At 41.2% G+C, this 17869-nt stretch overlaps 1 protein-coding gene and 1 long non-coding RNA gene across 3 annotated transcripts in view; one reads left to right on the forward strand and one right to left on the reverse strand.

Annotated features, from left to right (window-relative positions):
* MTUS2 (microtubule associated scaffold protein 2) overlaps positions 1 to 17869 on the reverse strand; it is a 666577-nt gene that overhangs the window by 590359 nt on the left and 58349 nt on the right. The window lies entirely within an intron of this gene.
* Positions 1 to 17869, forward strand: part of LOC142491152 (uncharacterized) — a 47125-nt gene that overhangs the window by 20034 nt on the left and 9222 nt on the right. Inside the window, exon 3 of the long non-coding RNA XR_012800312.1 lies at positions 6935 to 7066. This is a non-coding gene — a long non-coding RNA (uncharacterized LOC142491152). The remainder of the gene's footprint in view (positions 1 to 6934; positions 7067 to 17869) is intronic.

The raw sequence follows: 17869 nt of genomic DNA on the forward strand, positions 1-17869 counted from the left end.
AGTGAGTGTGTGTAAGGGAGGCAGAAAAGGGAGGGGCACAGTTGGTGATGTCATTTGTATTGTAAATATTTTTTTAATGTGTTTAGTTTTGTAAATCTGGTCACCCTATAATTAATGCATGTATAATTGTGCTAATTCATTTATGTTCAGCAGTTTATTTAAAACACAATTGCATTTACAGTATTTATTTGTATTCAATATTTTTTTTTAATCAGGAGGATATAAAGTATTTATTATGTTTGTTTTGAACCACTTGTAGCAGCTCAGTGCCCTCTGTAAATGCACAAAACAACACAATGTACCGGCGCCTAGATGAATGACCCATACAACCCTAAGGTGATCACTGACCAATTGGTGATAAAGTCCTTAGTGTCCATACAATATCCAGATGGATCTTGATAGAAGTCTCATAGCATGTGGGGATAAACAAAAAGAAAGTTCATAGTGCAACACTGACACAAAACAAATAGACAAAAACACTGACTACAAACAACACACAAACCAACATGAAACACAGAATAGCTGAAAAATGAACTGGTGCTATTTAATAAAAATTATAACAGACAAAACCAATGTCTTAAAAAGAACACAAGCTGAGGGGATCCTGTCCGGAATCTGTAAAATTGGAATCCAACTCACGACAATGTGATAATAAACCGGCGTGATATGCAGCTCAGTCCCTCCCTTGGTATAAGATCCCGAAGGGGGACTCCACGAGGTACTTCCAAGCCCCGGACGCCGCTGTCACATTCACTGATGCTTCGGTCTCAGGCCCGCTGGTCTCGTCGCATTCAGATGACGTGGCTGGAGCATGCACCGTCGGCGGAAGTCCCAGTATAGCACTGTAAGCACGGCACTTAGCCAGAGACCTCTCAAAGCTCCACAGATGCTCGTTGGAGGGATAAAAATCTGCAGAAGGTCCACACTAGTGTTGCAAAAAACACCCTACGCGTTTCGTGACGCTAGTCACTTCGTCAGGGGCAGGATCATTGCAAGTACCTCGTGGAGTCCCCCTTCGGATTTTATACCAAGGGAGGGACTGAGCTGCATATCACGCCGGTTTATTATCACATTGTCGTGAGTTGAATTCCAATTTTACATATTCCGGACAGGATCCCCTCAGCTTGTGTTCTTTTTAAGACATTGGTTTTGTCTGTTATAATTTTTATTAAATAGCACCAGTTCATTTTTCAGCTATTCTGTGTTTCATGTTGGTTTGTGTGTTGTTTGTAGTCAGTGTTTTTGTCTATGTGTTTTGTGTCAGTGTTGCACTATGAATTTTCTTTTTGTTTATCCCCACATGCTATGAGACTTCTATCAAGATCCATCTGGATATTGTATGGACACTAAGGACTTTATCACCAATTAGTCAGTGATCACCTTAAGGTTGTATGGGTTATTCATCTAGGCGCCGGTACATTGTGTTGATTTGTGTATTTTGTTAGTGATCTGTATTGATCCTAGCCACCAAGCAGTCTAGTCTTTTTATATTTAAAGTTTTTGTAATCACTTTTAGTATCAAGTTAACTAAATATTTTCAAGCATTAGCGCTCTCATCACATTTCTTTTTTTCACTCTGTAAATGAAGGTCTATAATCACACATCACCCGCACCCATCATTTTCTGCAGTCACAGCTTATACAAGGTTTTTACGAGCTATTCATCTTTTTCTATGGCAAAGTTGCTCGATTTTTTTTTCTTCCATTTAGAAAGCTATTATAATGTTTATTGGCACAACGTGTTCATCATTTTTATGACAAATGTGCTTTCCCTTAATTATTATGGACAGTAAGACCTAAAGCGGTAATCTTTCCTAGTGCCAAAGTGAATTAATGTCAGTGACATGTTTAAGTTATTACATCTTGGAGATTGGTGCCTGTTTTACCCAAATCTAACACCTATAAGTATTTAAAAATACAGAATTTTGTTTGTGTTAGTTTGTAAACATGGTGATGTGCCGAGATTAGGGAGGAATTTGATTTCCTCTGACTGGTCCCTTTTGTGCGAGGTTCAGCAAGTGCTTGTCCAGGCAAACATCCCTATTTCCCCTTCCCCTCATCTTTATTGGCTCTTTGATGAGAGCAGACTGAGATGTGGGTAAATAAAACCTTTGATTGACAAACGCTTCTCAATTCACAGACCCCCACAAAATACAATTTGTAATTAATTTCCAAAGAATTTAAAGCAGCCAAACCTAGGATGTTTGCATGGTTCAAATTGGACAGGAATTTACTTGTACTCCTCCGGAGCTGAACGGCACTATTCTTACCGCATGGACCCCACAGTTCCCGACATATTTACCTTTTAATGTGCCTTTTGGAAGCGAATAATTGCTGTCCCCGCCTCACTCTAGCAGGTCAATAGGAAGCTGCAACGTTATCAGAGCACGGCATCACCATTTCTTATTGGGCATGCCCGGCGGCCATGTTTAATTTTACTGGCACATAAAAAAGGTAAATTTCTCGGGCGCCAAGGGAGTCCCCGGAGCTACATTCTAATTCCTACTTTCTAGTTAAAAAGGCAAATTATATTTTTCATCATAGCAGCTTATATTACAAATGATATGTGACAAAGTTACAATATAAATCAGAACACAGGTGAAGCTTACCGCGCGCAAACGGAATGTTATTGCCTAGTGTGGGAGTAAATACTCTTTAATTGTGTGCTACCTAAGGATTTAATACATTCAAAAGGGAGGGTAGAGATAGAGAAAAGCAATTCTCTTTACAAGCGGCGCACACCAAATATATTAGTGTGGTTAATTATTGTAAATAATCTTTTGCCGATTGTTTCTCTGTATTTCTCTATTAATATTTCAACATATGTACCTATTTTGAATTATTAAAAGAGAAATACAGAGACAAACATTCTCCAACATATTTATTTAAACCAGGGTACAATGAGTATGCAAAATAACTGACAAATTATCCGTACAATATAATACAGACCAACTGTTTTCATTTTAGAACGGTGTGGGTTTTTTTTTCACTTTGTTAATAAAGCTGTACATAGATTTTAACTTTAGTTTAGATGACTGAGCTCAATCCTCTACGCTGGGCCATTCATTAAATTAATGAGGATTAAAAGAGAAGTTTTATATTCCACTGAGCAGTAATATACTGTAAATATACTAATATATTTGGAGTGCACTTCTTTTCTCTATCTCTACCGTACTTTTTAAAATTAATATAATAATTTCATAATGATGTATTAGACAATATAGAGCAAATACGTCCAAGCGCATCAAAAAAGTGATAAGATATAATAATATTAAAAACTAATAAAAGTGTATATAAACACACATATCAAAATAAGAACCGCAGAAAAGCTGTGATATATTGAAAGTGTAGCAAATACTTAAAAGTGTGTAAAGAAAATATTTAAACACCCAAAATACAAAAAAAATATGTGCCAAGGAAGTAATAAAAAAACTTCTCTTGTGGATGGAGGGTCTGCTGCTGTACTGGATATGCTGGAGTCAATGATGCACCCGATAGATAGAAAAACACAAGAAAAGAAAGCGCAAGACCCCCATAGTGTAGTAAATAAAAAATAAAAATGTATATGTAAGGTAATATATGCACGTACAGAATGAAAGATAAAATGAGCAGGTAGGTATATTAACCAATATAGGACAGACGTTCCCACGGCTGCTGCACAAGGTCATCAGGGGTTTCCCTCCTTGGGACAGGATCTTTCAAGCACCGCTCGTCTCCACATCAGATCACCTGGTCACCAGCCGAACACTGAACCATCAGGTAAGGTTGATCTCACGCTTGTGTTGCTGTTCGTCTCCTCTCCCGACCACTTGGTGGTCCGTCAGAGCGCGGTCTCGCAAGGAAAGAGGGACGGGAAATCCTTCACGCCACTGATCCGAACACAGCGTATGAAACGTCAACAGCTCCCGCAGCTCGCAGAGAAGGTGGTATATGGGAGGCGGCTTGCTCACACTGGTTCCACCCGGTGCAACGGTAAACAAACGGAAGCGTCTATTATTTAAAAACGACCAAAGAAGGTCCAAAAGAACTCGACAAGGGGTCTGATATATACCAGGACACCACTTGTTTGTAAACTCCAACACGTGACTTTGCGTCACGAAACGCGTTGGAGTGACTATGCAAGAAACGAGGGACGTGTTCCATGACTGTGGTGTGTATAATGTGTCATGCAGTAATGTGGTTACTGAAACACCAATTCGTCCCGTAAAAAAAAAAACTACTTTTTTTCATTTTCTAAAAGTGATGTAATTTACGTAAATTTGAGAATCAGCGCTCCATATGCAATTTGCCTATCATTGACTGAGCTAACATACTATGTTGAGAATTGTAGTTTACAGAATTAACATATGCTACCGATGTACCAATCGCCATTGCTGGTAGTATTGTGATGGGATATTGTTTAATATTCTACGTTTTTCCTACTTCTGTACACTAACTCTGTAAACTATCATTCTGAATAGAGAATCTGTAAGCACTTGCGGCTATGCAGATAGTGTACTGAGTCCCTATTGCCTAACGGAATAATTTATTTAAATTGTATACCTTTTGCGGCAAGTTTAAGAAAAAACAACATGATTTTAATGCAGTAGGGAAGTTCTGGCACGGTATATTGTGCTGAAAACGAGATACATTGATACTGCTGCATCCAGCTTTATTCTTACAAATGCCCGTTGTTACCCGTGGCTTTTTCCGGCTGGTGTCGAACTTGGCCGTGCGCCTGCGGCATCTTCCCCGCATCTTCCCCTCCCCCTTCCCCTCGCCTCGCGACCCCCTGGCACAACGCCGATCTCCTGATGCATACCACCCTTCCCGATGCTCTCCTGATGCGTAACCCCCTTACCCCATCCAACGGGCGGGGATGCCGGCGGAACCCTGGCACGCAGCACGCGTGACCGCATGACCGCGTGACAGGCGCCCCAGTGACGCGCGGCACGCTTCGAAAAAAAAAAAAAAACAGCCGCGTCTGCCCGTCGTCTGCCCGCACATTGCGGTGGCGGCCGCAGGAGAATAAAGGCGACCGCCACTGTAAGAACCGTGAAACAGAGTTTAAAATCAGCTCTGCTACATCTGTAACTGGACATCTAATTGCTGAAAACATTTTGTTTTGCTTAATGGTATTAGAGATGTGATTCTTAAGTTGTATCAGCTCATCTTATTATACCATGTATTGCACTTTGGCATTTCCATTAATCTAGTAATGTTGAAATCCAGATCTGTGCATTCTTAAACCTTTGTGTCTTCTTATCCTGCAATACTTCATTTATTTATTTGGACTAACCATTGATATTATAAGAAAAACTTTAGAGAGTTCTCTCTTCCTCCGTTTACGCTGACCTGTGGAAGAGAGAGAACTCTCGAAAGCTTGTCTTATGATATCAATGGTTAGTTCAAATAAAAACTCATTTACTCTGCACTTGGACCAACACACATATTTATATGTAATATCCTGCAATACAAATATTCATACAAAAGTATGCTTTATGTGCTCCAAGCACTACATTTACATTTACAGATCTTTGTGTACATCTGTACACATGTTCTTTGTGTGCTCCAAGCACTACAAATCTAATAATACAATTATCTAACATTCTATTCTATATACGAATAGTCTACCAAACAGTGCAGATGTTTAAGCCATTAATTATGTATGAAATAAGCAGACGTAAAAGAACATTTCTGCTGGGTGTAGATTATATATGTGACATGAAAGCACTAGATAAGAGGTTTGGGAACTCTTTCAGTATATTTTTATCTGCAGGCTTTACCTGCCCAGCTTGGTGCTTTACTTATCTTAAATCATTCAATGCCCCATATGCCCGACACTAATGGGGTGAAGTCAAACAAAAATAAAAGGTTCGCAATGAATTAGTTTATTGACATTTTTTGCTCCGTATTGTTCTTCTCTTCAAGTACAGTAATCATGTTTTATGTACATTATCGTGTTGCAAGGTAAATGACTTGGATAAAAGCTCTTTGATTTTTGATTCGAGGGTAAATGTATGTATTTCCTTAGGCTTATTTTAGTTGCTGCTAAGAAGTCAACACAGAGTGCACGGTGTAATGGACAATTAGATTCTAAAATGATTAATCTGAATTAATTTGAATTCAGCCAGACTCCAGGCTGTATTAGACATCACAGACTGCAGCATAAAATAACTAATTTTGCTTCCTTTTGTGCCTGGGAATTTTTTTTCCCTCTAGAGAGCTATCTGATACAGATCAACAGAACCCGTCCCTACCACCATGTGTGTTTGTATATTTGTAATTTCATAGCTATTGCCCGATTTCAAACATTGAAATACTCTAGGCTTTTATTCCGAGAAATGGGGATTGCGTAACATTTAAAAGGTGGCACCGTCTCATCACTAGCTAGAACATGAAACGCAACATAAAAATAGCAAACAAACAAAAGGGTTACTAATGCGGATAGGCAAACATTTAATGAAACAGCGAGGTTATGGTGGCTCAATCTGTTAATTTTAGACTTGAGCGCACACATTGTTTTTCAGATGAATGACTTTCATAAACACTGTATGAAACCAAATCAAATTAGTTGGTTGTCTACAAAGATAAAGGATGTCATAATTTTGAATAAAGGACTTGGTATTGTAACTAGTCTTAACCCCTTCTGGCCTGGGACACAATACTCTGAAATGTGATCAAATATGAAAAATACAGAATAATGGAGTATACCGTTTATATTTTTTCTTTTACATTGTCCACAACAGCAGAGGTAGCTTGAATGAATGATTTGTACAAACTAAAATTGTAATTGGCATAGGTATAATTTCTCTTTGTTCTTAGCTTCCCTAAGGAGCCATGCTACATATGGGAGACACACCTACATTATGCTAGGAGCTACTTTCTATTATGGCAGCATTCATTTTTATTTATTACAAATAACTAAATCAGCATTTTATGTTTACAACCCATAGAAAATGAACACAGTGCCTCTTATTTTGATACTGAATATTAGAGATTGGAGAATTATTCACAGAGATTCGCATTCCGCCAAAAGTTGGCCAGTTCCTTCCCGCCGCGCAGTTTCACGCATAAGTCTCAAAAAGGTACATTCATTTCCCTCCCTCTAACATTGGACATTTGCGAAAATTGTTTTGGGAGGATTCTAAATAGGGATGCTGCCTCAGGTCTAAGCCATTGTGTTCTTGGGTTTGGCTTGGTGTGTGTTGCTTACTGGATGGCTGCCACTGCTGCAGTACTGTACTAGTGCTTACCTAAAAAAACTAATAGTAGCATTTAATGTGACTAGACTGACCAGTGTCCATGCTCCCGCCCCCCCCCCCCCACTCCCCCCTTCCCACCGGACTCTACTATCCTGTCTGTGTCTATTTTACTATTGTACTATATTATGGACAGGTTGGGAAGGCAGGCGGAGAGTGGTGGAGCGCAAGAGGAGGGAATTGGATAGGGGAGGATGGTAGGAAAGAGGGGGGTCAGGCCGACCCAGACGTCTGTTACAACGTCCGATGTCGGGCGCCAGGATGGAACCCCCTACCCCCTGGTATGGACTTGTAAACTGAAAGAAGGGGAGTGGGAGACTGACATGAGGAGAGGTGAGTGAGAGAGACTGACGGAAGGAGAGGTGAGGGAGAGAGACAGGGAGCAGGAAGCGGGAGTGAGAGAAACGGGTGGGGGGAGGTGGGAGTGAGAGAGACTGGAAAGGAGGGGGGATTAGTGGTTTTAATAAACGTTTGGAAAGTAAACGTGCAGGGGCAAGAATAGGTGGACGTAGTTTTGGGCATCGTTGTGGTGGTGGTGATGGTGGCAGCTATTATAATAAAGTTACATTAGTGAAAGGTGTTGCTGCTGGTGCACCTCCTAGTACTCACAGTCACAGCAAGAATCATCTGAAGGACAATGAAACTGAATCCCATACCCTCCAACTCCTGCCAAGATAATGAACCTCCAGTTTAAATTTTTTTTAACTGGGAAAGGGAATTTGAAGTGCCTTTCGCCATCTGCAAAAGGCACATTATTCTTGCCACATTCAAAAACATTCATGAATGCCGAGCAAGCTCTAGAATTAATAGTACAAGACTGAAGAGTTGTTAAGACAGCCAGATGAAGAAGACAGGGAATCACGAGGACTTGTTGACTCTGAGGAGCAAAGGGGGGTGGACTTCATGCTGATGCATTCATTCAAATAAATCTTGTTGTGAATGAGCATTCTGATGAGGATGTTGCTCATGTTATGAAATACTGTGATTTAGGCAGTGGAGGTGATGAATGTAATAATGCTTTAGATGCAAGTGATGATACAGTACTATGATCATTGCCAAAGATTGTGAAAATGCATCAAAAGCAAGTGATATTAAAAAATCCACGCAGTAACATGTCTATATATTAATAATTTAATAAACATAACCAAACATCAATAGCACGCACATTGATTTTACCTTCTTCCTTATCAGCCTCTGTTACACAGTTTATGCAAGTTCTACAGCATATGACATAATAATCACTAGTACCATTGACCAGTTGTGGTTCATGTTTGGATGACCCAACACCACAAGTACCACAATGTTGATGACCACAATCATAACTTACAGAACCACCAGTTATGTCTCCATACTCCATATTTTCAATGCAAGAGCTATGATGTGGTGTTTTTTTTTAAACTTTCACATGATCAGAGTGCAGCTACATGTTGCTTATGTCGAACAGTTGTGAAAAAGGGTAGAGCAGGTACCCATCTAGGCACTTTGGCATTAAGAGGCCACATGACCTGCCATCACTAAAGTGGCCTTAGTCTCAGTACGACAAAGGGGGTCATAAGCTTAGCAGTCAGACAACACAGGGTACTGACACAGGTATAGATAGAGACAATGGGTCACTGTCACTGCAGACACCACAAAACTGTTACAATTGACTCATTGGGAATTTGGTGAGGATGGTGATTTAGTTGATCTTGATGTAATAGTGATGATGGTGAGGATGATGGTGAGGATGATGGTGATGATGATGATGGTGATGATGATGTGGGTGCTAGACAGCACGGCAGCTTTTTGAAAAACACACATGATGTCAGTGCTACTAGCAGTCAAGCATCCAGATATGCACCTCAATGCAACAACAGTAGCACGTGAGGTTGGGTTTTTTGCAGGGGATAACGGCTCCAGCTCGGTTGCAGCACTAACACAAGGCAACATGACCCACTTTCCTCGTTTTGGACATAGACTCAATTTAATAGACACCTGTTTTCTAGCTCGGTTTAGATATTGTATGTGCAGGAAATGTTGTCAGTTTCCAGAAAAATGTGTGCTCACCTTAACCGATAGGGTCTACCTTGACATGGTTGCAAGCTTGAAATGTTTTGGCCAAAGGATTTAACTAATTGACCCAAACTTATGAGAAGAAAAAACATAGAAACAATATCTTGTAATGAACTAAATAATTTGTCATATTGGATGCATTGGGGCTTCTTTGTCTATTGTTTTATATTTGAGGTAATTTTTCCCAGCAGCACTTCAATTGACACAAATAAATATATACATACAGTATATAATACTGTGGGGCTGGGTTTTGTGCTTGCTAAGACTGTGCATGGCTCACTTTAACAATTCCTACTCAGCCTGAAATGCTCCGTCTAAGCTGTAGAAGCAAAACAACCTACTTATCAACAGCTAAAAATAGAGGTGCCTACACGCTGCGATTCAACATTTTATATGCCTGGTGATCTCCATCTACACCAGAAGGCTGACAATGATTATCTAATGGAGAATGCCATGCAGCTGGATGGGGGATTTCTGCAGCATAGAGAGTGGCATCTGATGGGAGAGCTGTGGAGGCTCCTGAAGCCCTTTGAGGAAGCCATCGCTCGTGAGCTGTGATGAAGCTGGCATAAGCGAGATCACCCCTCTTATTTTCCTCCTCGATAAAAACGTTAATAGATATGCAGCATAATGTGACGATGAGGATAATGATGATGAAATGGTTGATAAACTTCTTGAATGCCTAATAAATTACCCTTGTGTTGTCTATATGAAACAGAGAGATGAATACCTCGAGGATTCACTTTTAGACCCTCGCTTCAAAGACAAAATGAAAAACGTTTTACCCCATGGCGAAAAGACTGTGGCAAATTGCCAGGAGATGCCAGCTAATTTGGCCAGATAGAGAGGGAAAAGAAGGAAAGGCATAGGGAAGTGGGCAATGAAGTAATAGGTTTCACAGAGGGCGGCATCAGTAGGGCTACATTCTGCACAAGAACAGACAACACATAATTATCATCACATCTACACCGTTTTTGTCCTCATATCATGGCTTTTGGTGGTATAAATAGTGGTGATGGTAGTAGGGGTACTTGCACTAACAGTAGCATGTCATGGACCATCACTATGGTAATTGTCCCATCCAATGGTGTGGTTCGCACTAGCGCAGAAGCCACAAACACCTAATTAAATAATGCTATAGACATTGTGGAGGCGTATATTGGTGATCATTCATTCCTGTCTCCTGACTCTGATCCTCTTGACCTGACTCTAATCTTCTTGAGTACTGGGCTTCTAAAACAGAAACATGACCTGCTCTTGCTCTTGGACGAGTTGTCCTTCTGCAAGTGTGTTGTTAGAGAGTGTTTAGTGCAGCTGGTGCAATCATAAGCAACCACCAGACTAAACTGTACCATCGTAGTGTGGAAAGGGTCACTTTTAGCAGATGAATCAACATCTGATTCCTCAGAAATATAAGCCCCTGGCACCCAGTATTCAAGAGACTCAGGAGTGGGCTAACTACTAAGATCACAACACTGCTAGTGTCATCAATCTACTCCACCACTACCAGTGACGCTGGCCATTTTGGCCACAGTTGACTCCACTGACTACCACGCCATCCATTGCAGAAACATGGAAATATGGCACTCAAGTTATTGATATTTATTGACCATGTAGTGGGGGCCCATACAAGTCAGCACCCAAATTGCTATGCTATTGGCACCACTGCAGGTCGGTCACCAGGCAGTCACTAATGTTGTAACATCCTGGTTGGCATTGCATACACTACTTGGCTTGTTGTTTTTAATAATATATATTTGTCCTAAATTAGTTTCTGTTCCATCTCTCATTAACACATGGATGAGAGGGCCCAAATAATGACATACTCCTTTTAAAATAACAATTACAATAATTATTACCCGTGAACAGTACTCTTTTGTGTGTTGTTATATCTGTGTGAATCAATGCATTGCCAACTACCACTAGTCTAGTAGCAATGAGCCAATTGTTTACATGGTGAGAATGGAGAGAGCGAAGGATCTCTATTGCCACATACTTGAAGAGGTGCAACTACAGGGACATGATCATCAGAGCGTAATACGTCGGACCACGACCGCTCCGAATAGCGGAAAAGCCGGGGTTCGTGCAGCCTCAAATGCTCACTGGTAGTCCATGTCTGTGTCTTTTCAAGTGCCTCACCCCTACTAACAAAGTGCCCATAGTATACATTTTGCACCCACACAGACTGCCAAGCTAAGAGATACAATGGGTGTTCTGTGACACCTGACCCTGTCCCACTCTGAAGCCTACTAATTCTTGATTGCACTACCTGGCCTCATTGTCTCTGGGGTGGTTTTGCTGAATGTGGGGGAGAAGGAGGAGGTTCCACAGGTGGGAAAATGGGTGGACATGCAACTGTCACTTCTCACAGAAACGGGAGACCATGGAACCCACCTGGGCCTCGTGTCATTGAGAAGTGGGTGACCGCTTTCTTTGGTTCATCTATAGGATCATCATGTCTGGAAACACATGAGGATGCAGAGATTCATTGATGCCACCTTTGCCAGAGCTCACGGTGATTGTTCTGCATATGTGGCTGCAGACCGCTTGTCACCAGGCGGCATCCACTCCTGCCCCTATACACTACTAGATCACAAAGGACGCAGTGTACGACCGCAGATTCACACACCGAGCCATGGCGGGGAGATTGAAATAATTCCCACACCATGTCGGTGGTTCTTCTGGGTGGGCAACTGGGTCCCTTTGATGCCTGCGCGCTAGGGTAGGAAGCTGGAATAATGTGAATGCCAAAGTGGGGACTACTACTGTGACGTCTTTGAGAGGCATGTCTATAGCCCTCCACCTCACCTTCTCCAATATGCTCCTCACTAAGTTCATCAGAAGAGCCACTTTTAGCATCACTAATGTCACCCTCATTCTCTCCAACCTCGACTGACACACCCCCTTGCAAAAGGCTTACAGTAGTCATGACCTCCTCACTGCTTGAAGCACTCCCTGCTACCCTACCCACTCGTACTGCCTGTGGTTCCTCCTGAATCCCCACCTGTTGGTGCTTCCTAAGCCCCAGCTTGAATAGAAAGAGTAGCAGTAGAGGAGCTGAAGGACACCAATGCAAAACTTATCATGGCGGACCAAGACATGTTAGAACTGGGCCGTGCTCCAGCAACCCTGACACAATGCGTGCTGCTGCATTTCTGCTTGCACACATGTTCAAACAACAGGTCGGCTTGGGCACAGGAAGCATCATCAGTCTCCGTCAACATACAGACACATACATATCAGCTAAAGTTAATGACACAGAGGAAATAGCTGCTGACAAAGGTGGCCCAGACAGAAACTCACTCTCCAACAAATAGACAATAGCCTCCAAATCCTCAGTACTACAGTACCTGCTCCATCTATGACAGAGCTACTTCCAAAAAGTGAAGTTGAAGGAGGTGGAATTATGATGGGAGACAGCTGAAGTCTTGAAATTGCTTACACTAGAGACGTTTTTGAGAGTCTCTGGTAGGTTGCTACAGTTGTGAGGTGCACGGTAAGAAAAGGAGGAGCGTCCGGATTCTTTGTTGAACCTTGGGACCATGAACAGTCTTTTGGAGTCAGATTTAAGGTGATAAGTGCTGCATGTGGTAGGGGTGAGGAGCTTTTTCAGCCATGTGGGTAGCTTGCCCAGGAAGTATTTGAAGGCAAAACAGGAAAGATGTACTTTGTATCTGGACTCAAGGGATAGCCAATCTAGTTATTGGAGAATTTTATAAAAAAAATTATAAAAGTAAAGTAGTCTTAAAAATATTCAGCACTTTCACCTTTTATATTATACACTTTGGGGTAATTATTAAAGCCTCCCACTTGCACTACTGGAGCAAATTCAGTCCAAAAACAACCTCACATTGTTTGTTAAAGAAAGGGAATCATGTTTAGAGCAATGCATTTTTTCCTTTGCTATGCTTTTGCACTGGTTTTCCTACTGGAAGACTTTAGTACATACCAGCATTTCAATCATATACATCACAGCCATCGTTTCCTATAAATGAAAAGGCAGCTATATCTTAGTGTTCCCAACATTATTAAAATAGCAGCTGTTGAAATGAAAGCATTCCCTCTGAAAAATACAAAAGGAAAGGAAATATTAAGAAGACAAAATTTCAAAACAGATTGGCTCTTTAAAAAGCCACGTATAATTTCATGCTCCATGGAAAAGTAGTATACATTTCGAATGCTTTCAATAGAACACAGAATATTATATGAATGCTGAAAAGGAGTGTTGCTTATTGTTATTGCTTTTCACTACAACTGAATTATTGAAAAGGAAAAATGGAATGAATGAAGTAGAGTTTCCCAGTGTGATGACACAACCGTCACACAAATGACCCAAGTCAAAAAAAGAATTAGTATCATCAAGTGAAATGTTACCGACTGAAAGAACATTGGACATTTCTCTCATCTAAATGACACTCACTTTGCGACACTTGCATTGTTGAATAATTCAGAGACATGTTCTTTCTGAATGTGCCTTTGCAAATGTAATGTGTATCAGTAATTCAAGGACTTCTAAGTTGTAAGGCTGCACAATAAACCCCTGACAGAGTTAGTGTGCAGTGTTAATGGATAGTATAATCATGCTGTTAGTATGGACCACCTACTGTAAGTTTCACATTTAAAAAAAAAAGTCAAATGACAATGAAACAATATTGAATTCCAGAAAAGAGAGCGTTTTACAAAAAAGAGAAAATACTGTCATTGTCATTAGAAAAGGTTTCTTCAAAGGCGCGGTCCTCCATAATAGGGAACTTTCAACCATTTATGAATGTAACCAACTTCCTTCCACAAATTCAACGCCCCCTAAAGTAAAAGTTTACTTAAATTAATAAATCTTTCATTTGACTGGATCATGTGTAAAAAGTTTACTTAAATTAATAAATCTTTCATTTGACTGGATCATGTGTAAAAAGTTTACTTAAATTAATAAATCTTTAATTTGACTGGATCATGTGTAAAAAGTTTACTTAAATTAATAAATCTTTCATTTGACTGGATCATGTGTATTTTTAATCTCATATAACTCTGATGGTCCCATAATTACTTTACAAACAAAGAATATAGACATTGATGTACCCGTGGATTATAAGATTCACAGTGTTATCACAAAACAGATAAATATTGTAAAATGCTTAAGTTTTGCTTACCATGGAGTTATTAAAAGTTTCAAAAGTTATTTAATATGTGTATTTAGCTGATGTTTTTTCTTTTTAAACCTTCAACTACCAACTTACATTTAAACTACAGTATTAAACAGGCTACTGCCATTAGTTCACTTTGAACCTTGCGTATACTATATAATAATACCTTAATACAAACTTTCTGTTTAGAATAGAAAAGCAAAACACCAGAACAATGACTAAAATAAAAATGTCTTCACCTAAGCACAGCAAATCAGGCAGATGAAGAGCGAGAGAAAACCACCACTAATGACCCATGCGTCCTTCCAGAAGAAGTAGCAAAGGCAATACAGTTAATGAAGAATGCACAGGCTTGACGGAAGATGCAATAACAGCTGAAATCTTGAAGGAAGTTGGGAAAGAATTAGGGAGAATCTTTTAAGAGGTCTTTACATGTAGCCTGAAGAATACCTAAGGCTAAGGTCCCGTTGCACGCGTCCGCACGGCTGGCTTGCTTGCCGGCGGCGGCGCGTGCAACTCGCTGTACCGCGATCTGCGGTCTACAGGAAACTTCAATAGTAGCGGGGGGCGTGGCCAAACGGGTCGGGGGGGGGGTGCGGCCATGACGTGAGGGGGCGCGGCCATGACGTAGGGGGCCGGAGCGGGAGGTGGGCGGGAGTGGGAGGATTGACAGGGAGGGGGGGCGTGGCTTGAGCGGAGGGACCCGCTACTCTTCCCCCCCCTCCCTCCACGGGCTGCCACGGGCTGCAGGTAAGTAAAAAAAACACACACACGCAGGCACTCATACATACATACATACACACACACACACACACACACACACACACACACACACACACACACACACAGGCAGGCAGGCACTCACGTACTCATACACACACACACACACACACACACACAGGCAGGCACTCACGCACTCATACACACACACACACACACACACACACACACACACACACACACACACACAGAGACAGGCACGCACGCACTCAGGCACACACATACACACACAGAGACAGGCACGCACGCTGCTTTCACTCCACACTCCTCCCCGCTCCCCGAAGCCTCGCCTCCTCCCGAAGCCTCCCCTCCCCATTGGCTCACAGCCACACCACGTGACGCGTCGAAGCTAGGAAACACCATTCTCTTGTGTCTCCTAGCGGCTGACGCGCCACAGCGTGTAGTCAGCTGTGCAGCCAGTGGGGACCGGGACCGGCTCGCGAGGATTCCCCTGCTGGTGGGGAACTCGCTACATTGCCGCCCGCGCCAACGAGCGCAGCGGGTCCCAGGCCTAAGGTTTCAGGATACTAGCGCAATTTCATAGTTATCTTCTTTCATACGAGAAAAGACAAAGATCTCAAGAACTATAGACCCTGGACTTTCAGAGTCGATAAAACACAATGGACCACATCCAAATTGTACAAGAACTGATTACTCAGAGTAATAAATACAATCTACCACTCTGTTTAGAATTGGTAGATTATGTAAAAGCGTTTTGATTCTGTCTACACCCCAGCAATTAAATGAATTAAGAAGTCAAAATGGTGAAGGAGCATACATTGATAATATAAGAAACATTTACTGCAATGCCACATCAACCATTAGATTACATAAATATACAAGCAAAATAAGGATCAGCAAAGTTGTGCAATAAGGGGGCACCATGTCACCAAAGCTTTTGACAGCAACACTTGAAGAATTAAAACAAACAAACAATTATAAACCCTCAAAAAAGCGCTAACCTACAATAGGTGAAAAATGAATTGAATATTAATTATCAAAAATTGGTGATAAATAATAAAGTGAAAAAAGCTGCCTAGGGGAACCACAAACAATAGATCATTCCTAATCTGATACAACAAATACACATACAAATAAGTGTCCCCGGCGCTTAAAATCAGTCCAAGATACCGTAATCAAACAAAGATAGTCTCTGATACAAGGCTCCTTCTGGACAGGTTGATGAACTGATTGATTAAAGTTCCAGATGGGTGGGTGTCCTTAATAGAGTGTCTCCACTGCTTCTGAAATAACAGAAAAAAGGCACACCAATTGCGCAGTATACCACAGCAACAAGTCCCTAACTGAAACTTGCAGAATCCTACTCACAGAATGAATATTGACACATTCAGGGGAGAGAATCTGTAAACACGTCCCGTCCCTGCACAGCTCCCCAAGGACCCCACGTGGTCTGGCTTGTGGAATTCCCCTCAGGTCGGCGATGTTGAGTTGGCATCCGTGAGTTGTATGACTCACCTCCATACATTGTGAGTGTGATTTTAATGTGTTTTTAGTGTGTTAATAAATCTTTGTTACGTATCACACTAGTATTGTCCTATTCCCTGTTCTACCGTTGGTGTATGCTGCATCGTTGACATCTGAGTGAATTCCACAAGCCAGACCACGTGGGGTCCGTGGGGAGCTGTGCAGGGACGGGACGTGTTTACAGATTCTCTCCCCTGAATGTGTCAATATTCATTCTGTGAGTAGGATTCTGCAAGTTTCAGTTAGGGACTTGTTGCTGTGGTATACTGTGCAATTGGTGTGCCTTTTTTCTGTTATTTCAGAAGCAGTGGAGACACTCTATTAAGGACACCCACCCATCTGGAACTTTAATCAATCAGTTCAATCAGTTCATCAACCTGTCCAGAAGGAGCCTTGTAACACTTGAAGAATTGTTGAAGACGTTGAGTTATGAAGTAAATGTTATCAAAATTAACGGTGAATACTTGAATCATCACTATTTGCAGGTTGTTATTTTCAGCACAAGGTCCAGAAGACCTCCAGCAATAAATAAGAGAACTCGCTGAAACAAGTAAGAAAATGGTCCCCGTATAAATCTCAGCAAGACCAAAGTGATGTTCAACAAATGTGTCAACTCTACACAGATCAAAATTGATGGAATAGAACTACAGTATAACTATAAGTCAAAAACGATGCAGGCCAGTATCAATGGATGGTAATCTTGTTAATGAAATCAGTAGGAGACTGAAGATAGGATGGAGAGCATTTGTAAGAAACAAGACAATCTTTCAAGGGAACCTTCCACTGTACATCAAGAGGAAAGTGTTTGACCAGTATATTGTGCCTGTGCGCCTATATAGATTGGAAACTTGGACTCTAACTGCAAAGATAATTTAGAAGCTTCAGATGATATAAAGAAGTATGTAGTGATGTATGCTGGGTATTATCTGATGAGAAAAGAAAAAGAATTAATGTTTGGAATCAAACAAAAGTCTCTGACATCGTCACATTTGGGAAGAAATAAAATGACTGCGGTCAGGTCATATCGCAAGAAGAAATGACCCTTGGCTAAAGTAGCTACTCGACTAGGTCCCAAGAGATATCTAAAGATCAGGACCATGACCAAAAGTACTGTAAAATGGGAGGATTAAAATAGGAAAGAGAAGGGAGTCTTGCAACCATACTACCTGGT

Source organism: Ascaphus truei, chromosome 3 (assembly GCF_040206685.1).
Source record: "Ascaphus truei isolate aAscTru1 chromosome 3, aAscTru1.hap1, whole genome shotgun sequence".
Classification (NCBI taxonomy): Eukaryota; Metazoa; Chordata; class Amphibia; order Anura; family Ascaphidae; genus Ascaphus; species Ascaphus truei.